Here is a 6,373-nt window from a genome sequence, read left to right on the forward strand (position 1 = left end):
AACCAGACTTCTTACTGCAGCTTTGATATCTTGACTTGGACGTTTGCTTGCTTTCTCCGACACCACATCTCTCTTTCTTTCTGTTTTGAAAAAGCATTACATGTATGTTACTTTCCTTTTAGTTACTGCGTGTGCGTTCGATCGAATCGTTCTGAATGAAATAAAAGAAATTATAATTGCACGCGCAGAATTTGATATTTTTATTACTCTATTGTGATTGGACGAAATGCGCGTCATTGATTGGCTATTAAAATAAAACGTCAAGACATCAATCAAAACATTGCCAAATAAGGTAAAAAAGCAGTGCACGCTTCGGAAATCAAAGAAAAACATTGCGAATTTCTAAACTTAGTTTTTTTGTACACTTGAGGAATTAATGCTAATGGGAATCAAAGTATACGGTCAGACTGTAGGATGTTTGAATGTTGAGGAATTACACCATGTAGACTGTTGAATCGCAATTAAATAAAGAGAAAATGACAAGGAACAACCAGTAGCAGTAAGTAAAATTCTACCAAGATCTTTGGGTTGTAAAATCTTTCCCTTCTTGCCCTTAGAGGTTCTTTTGTACATTATCTATTTTTTGCGAGGTTTACAAAATTTAAAACAAAAGTCAAAACAAGTCCAGATATGGAGAAAAAATCCATAAAAGCAGGCAGAATGTCTGAAATTTTCAAGAAATAAAGGCTTTTGAGCAATCATTTCAAACATCCGTCCTACAGCCCCAGTGGATTTTTTTCTCACAGCGGGGGTCGAAATCTCTATTTAAATCCCAATGGGGGTGTTTAAGAGCTTGATATTCACATTTTATTTTCTATTTTTAGAAATGTTTCGAATAATTGAATATGGAAGATCTTAATGGCGGACATAAGAGGCTTCCCTATGGTTTTCGTTCTGGACATTGTTAATCCATTTGAAATCGCTAACGTTCGATAAATGATGATGGAATGTCAAAAGCAAGTACGTTTTTGTCTGTAAAATAGTATGTAGTATAGCATAATGGTTGGGTTTTGCCATTTGCTTTATTGAGGGTTTAGCCAAGATGGATCGGTGATGTATTGTGTAAGTTTTGGCCTCAAATATTGACCAGCCTCCTATAAGTATAAGTTTTTGGGGTAAAATTCATCCTTTAAACTTTTAAGTTCCAAACCTAAAAATGTTCTTTCTTAACCTGTTTATTTTCAGCATTTCTTTTCATTTCCCTAAAATTGTTTTAGAGTTAAAGAGTCCACAAAGCCTTATAATTATAAATGTTCTTAATATATTGGCCAACGAAGTTTTGTTCAATAGTTTGTTCTTATAAAAATAGTGTAATAATGGTTGAGTTTTGCCATTTTCTTTGTATCGTCTGGCGGTCATCTTTCAAAATGACCATTAAAAAAACTATCTGAATTCGAAATGTATGTGAAAGGCAACGTGAAAGATTTTTAATTTCACAGATTTAATTTTTAATTTTGGCTTTGCTCTCTTCATCATAGGGCAAACCTGGAGATCTTGGTTACAAATTACGAAGGAAGTTATGGACGCTACAAATGCTATGAATGTTGAGAAAGGTGCGACAAGAAACAAATCGAAATCATTTTCTAGGAAATAAATTTCACCTCGAGAACTAAAATGTCCCCATTTAACAGTATATGGCCAAACATATCGGCTAAACATTTCAACTAATCTAATTTCTTGCTAGGTTTAGTCACCTTTTCATGGACTCAGATATACACGCTAGGAACTTTTATAATTTCAAGATAAATTTGAGAAATAGTATGAAATTTTGATCAGTCTGGAATAGTCATTTGAAATATTGTAACAATAAATTTGGTAGATGAAATGTTTTCAGTATCTCTTTATCGTTAAAATGTAGGTTTGTGACTCAAAATATGCAGGCCTTTACTTCCTAAAAATGAACTATTCCAAGAGGCCGGTATTGACCGATAATCCGAGATCGAAGTTTTTTCCGGTATGCCTGTATTGGAAAGAAAAATTACCGGGATTTCGTATTTGAGATATCTGCCGGTATCGATGTTTACACAAAAATTTACTAGTATTTCTGAAAACACGAGAAAATTACAAGTAGTTCGGTACAATGAAGTATAAGCCCGAAAGGCTAGAAGTGAATCTTAACTTTCTCAGGCTGGAAAAAGTGAAGCCTTAAAAAATGCGCCGTACTTTTGACGACAGACTGAATCTAGCGATTGCTTTGTTTTCGAGTGATATTTTTTCGAAATTCAGCGGTAAATTTTAGTTTCAGTCTGACATTTGTGCAAGAACTAGGCGGGCCGCGTAACTTTAGTAGGATTTATTGGCTTCAAATTCTACCAAGGAGATTCGCTTCTAACCCGGGCTTATACTTCATTGGTTCGGTATTTAAACTGGTTTTGCCGGTACTGGTATTTGAGAAATTGTAAGACCGGTATTCCAAGGAAGAAATTCTGGTCTACCGACATTTTGTACCTTCGCAAGCCCTCTATACAGTTGTTTGTACACAGACCCAGTATATACGGCTAATTTCAAAATTTATTGCCGTAGAGGGTCTGTTGTCATTGTCTTTTCTCATTTGATATTTTTCAAACCGACCGTTGCGATGTAGTGTTAATGAGAGAGGGGAGACGATGAGAGAAGTGTTGTTGTTCATAAATAATACTTCATCGCAGAGGTCTCCATACGGGAATTTTTTTCTAAAACAGACAATGCACACAGAGTGTACTACAAAGTGATAAACATAAACGTGAGATACACTCTGGTACAGAGTATCTATACAGTCCAGTGAAGCTAGAGTAAAAGACCATTGGCATGTTCTTGAGTTCTCAAATAAATTCCTAGCCGACCGATGTAAAATTCCTAAAACAGTTGACGATCTTGACGCTTGACGAAAATTCTTTGAAAATGACTGTTTAGTAGATAAAATGACGTTATGATTGAATTTTTCAAACCCTTGTTTCTTTTGGAAATAATTCGATTTGGTTACGAACGGATTACACTATGGAAATTTTGGAATTAAAACATAAAGACCGGCCAAGCAATATTTCTTTCCCACCAACGTTGTGTTCGGAGGGGAAGGGGGAGGTTAATGAAATGTATCTAAATTTGACCACCGGAAATGTGCCATAATATATTGGCAACGATTATGTCACTTCAAGGAGGTGTCACTTTTGACGTCCTTGGTCACTTCGAATTGAATCAAAATATCTCGAGAGATCTGGGCATTGAAACTTGACAAACCATACCATTTTTGGATACTAAAAAGTTAGGGTTATCAAGCTGTGAGGTTTTGCCCGAAACGTCGATTTTCCGCCTTAAAAAGACTACTTCTCGGCACCCGGTAGTTGAAACTTAACAAATAACCCCACTTTTCGCATAATATCAAAAATTTGACCTGCAAGGGGTGGCCTACGAAAACCTGTTTTAAAGCCTTTTCGGACGCTGCTCTACTCACACCCCTGTCTCAGTGATATGGTAAAATTTTGACTGTGTTAACTGTTAACCTAATCAATGTGATAATTGACCGAGGTAAGACCAGAAGTTTCCTAGTTTTAATCGGGGTAATTTTGACCGGATTTACCCCGGGTTTACCCATTATCCAACTAGAGCTTAGAATTGGACTTTTTTTTATCGGATTATCCACCGGGGAGGATCTGACCGTGTCACTGATATCAATGCTAATTCAAAGGCCCCCGAAACGTTGGTTGAGTTAACGATGCTTTATCTTTCATATATTTTCTCAAGATATAAAAACACCTTGATTTCCAAATAGGTATTAAGCTTGCTATAGCTCATCTTCACAGCTTAATAACAATATCTAAGGAGCTGCAGAGGTAGCTGTACAAATTAGTCAGTAGTTTGATGTAACTTTTCTTGGATCAGGTTGACATTACAGGGCCCATGAGTGAGAGTAACTGATGCGCTTGGCGCCCAAAGGTAAAATAAATACCTTCCATTGTTCTGCGTTTCACCAAATATATAATATATATTTCACTTTTCTTCGTTACCACGGTGCTTTATTTTACTCAAAGTTATTTAAAAAGTGATAAATCGTTTCAAGAGTGAAAAATGGTTATTTTATCATGAAACAAGTGATACTTTTATGGACCTACCTGGTTATGCATTCAACACATATATAATTGATATCTACATAAGCGTGACCATTAAACAATTATTCAGAACACAAATAGTGACGATCTATCAAAATAAGTCGTTCGTTTCTTATAAAAAAACACGTTTAGATACCAAAATTTCATACTCTTGAAGAATTCTTTCACATTCAAGACTTCGAGTGCAAAAAAACATCTCATCAAAAAATTCAGTAATTTTAAGAACATGATGTATGCTTACAGTGATTCTTATAGATAAATATGCGTTTTTTCAGCTGAAAAATTCTTTTTTTACGAAAATCTGCTGAAACCATCTTTTACCTACTTTCATGCAAAAGGTCAGAAAATAACAAGTCCAAAAAACCCTTTTTTTATCCGTTTTTTAGCTGAAATTTACCCCAAAATTGTTTTTCCAAAAATCTAGCTCCGTCACATTCGAGGGTTTATAGTTGTGCATCTTTGTGCAAAAAATCATAAAGAATGAAAGAGCCAATCTCGAGAAACGCGAATACCTTAGTAATTGATAGTGTGCTTATAAAAAAATATCGAATTTGGCCAGTTTTTCTATAAAAACAAGCCAAATAACCAAAATTTCATGTCTAAACACATATATTTCTTTAAAAGAAAGCCCTCCATGAGCAAAAAAAAACATCTATCTCATAAAAAAATTGAGTAATTTGACTAAGAACATTGATGTATACTTATTAATAGTGATTCTATAGATAAACAGCGTTTTTTTGAGCCAACAAAATTTTTTTGCAAAATTCGCTTAGCCATCTTTTACCTACGATGGTACCCTACTTTCATGCAAAAATTCAGAAAAAATTAACGACCTAATTTTTCACAAAGTCCAAAAAACCCGTTTTTTAGCCGTTTTTTGGCCAAAATTTGGCCAAATTTTTTTTTTTGAAAATCAGGCTCCGTCACATTCGAGAGTTTATAGTTATGCATCTTTGTGCAAAAAATCAGAAAAAACTAAAGAGCCAATCATGAGGAAAGCTAATAACGAATGAACAGACGAACGAACGGACAAAGGTTAAATTTATAGGACCTCCACCGGGGTAGGTCCAAAAAGTCTACTAGGTTATATTCAATGTACATCCTTTTTAAATGATGGCAAAAAATTATGGATAGTCAATGTTGATGCAGTTGATGGTGTTTTCTAGTGGCTCTTCTAATCCTCTCCAATCTCTCATATTTAGAAATATATACATTGAACCTACGTTTCGAGTTTTACTCGAAAGCTTATACATTGTTCTTTATAAGCAACCCCAATTTTCGGCTCAGGGCTGGAGTTGCTAAAGATTTTCCGGATTTCAGGCCAAAATTTGCTCACTCTCGGGTACCTAATAGCCGGGGGGCTTGGACTAAGCGGGGGTGGGGTTGGATAAAATCTCAAAACTTAATAAGCAGGGAGGTGTAATAAGAATGTTCTGTCGAAAAATTAATTAGCGGGCACACCCGGCTATTAAGTACCCGAGAGTACGGATTCAGGCCAAAATAGCTTAACAACTCCGAAAATTTTAACTTTTTACCTCATTTTATAAAATACCTCAAATTAGGTAATCAAATACCTGTTAAAATGTGTAATAGATTTATATAGAGACTACTTTAAAACGCTATAAGGTCGCCAGTCCGGTTAACACCTTATAAGGACTGGTTCCCGGGGGGGGGGGTGTTTTTATCAACTGACGGTATGTGCGGCGACAAAAATGGCTTTTAGAATCGCACCCTTACAGTGCAGAAAAAAATCGGCGAAATTCATACCCTTACAGTGCATTTCTTCAAATTTTAAACTCTTTTAGAGCAAAAAAATCAAAATTTTCGAGCAAAAATTTGCAATTATTCCTAGATTTGCTGAAATTTCCACCCATACAGTGCATTTATCAAAAGTCCACCCTTACAGTGCATTTCTGATTCTTTGAAAACATACCCTTAACCACCGCACATACCCGTCAGTCAATTTGCCTAACTGTCCCCCCCTGGGACTGGTTGCGCTCTAGTAATAACTTCCGGTTGGCTAGACACAAAAACCTTCGAAACTTTGGACATATAGTAGGTCGTCTAGCACGCAGTGGTCCTGATTACCCATTATACTTTGCGACTGCGGCCTATGCAGAAGGATGAGTCACTCTTTATGGAAAAAGTCGGTTATTCATCTATGTTTCAGTTGAGTTGCATTAACAATGGGTTGATTATACTTTGATTTTGTTAAAATCTCCTAATTCCCTTTATTCCTACCAGAAAACCTTGTGCGTTGTTTGCCTCAGCTGATGGTTTTGTTGAAA

The 6,373-nt window shown here is 35.7% G+C and overlaps 1 long non-coding RNA gene across 2 annotated transcripts; it reads left to right on the plus strand.

Moving 5' to 3' along the window:
- Nucleotides 1-375: 375 nt before the first annotated feature.
- Nucleotides 376-1,615, plus strand: LOC136816664 (uncharacterized). 2 transcript variants are annotated; one of them, XR_010847961.1, is made up of 3 exons: nt 376-499; nt 825-960; nt 1,479-1,615. It is a non-coding gene; the product is annotated as an uncharacterized lncRNA (long non-coding RNA). The 2 variants fall into 2 exon arrangements; XR_010847962.1 differs by having other exon boundaries at nt 825-956.
- Nucleotides 1,616-6,373: the final 4,758 nt, after the last annotated feature.

The sequence above is a fragment of the Clytia hemisphaerica genome, unplaced genomic scaffold (genome assembly GCF_902728285.1).
Source record: "Clytia hemisphaerica strain Z4C2 unplaced genomic scaffold, Clytia hemisphaerica genome assembly, whole genome shotgun sequence".
Lineage (NCBI taxonomy): Eukaryota > Metazoa > Cnidaria > Hydrozoa > Leptothecata > Clytiidae > Clytia > Clytia hemisphaerica.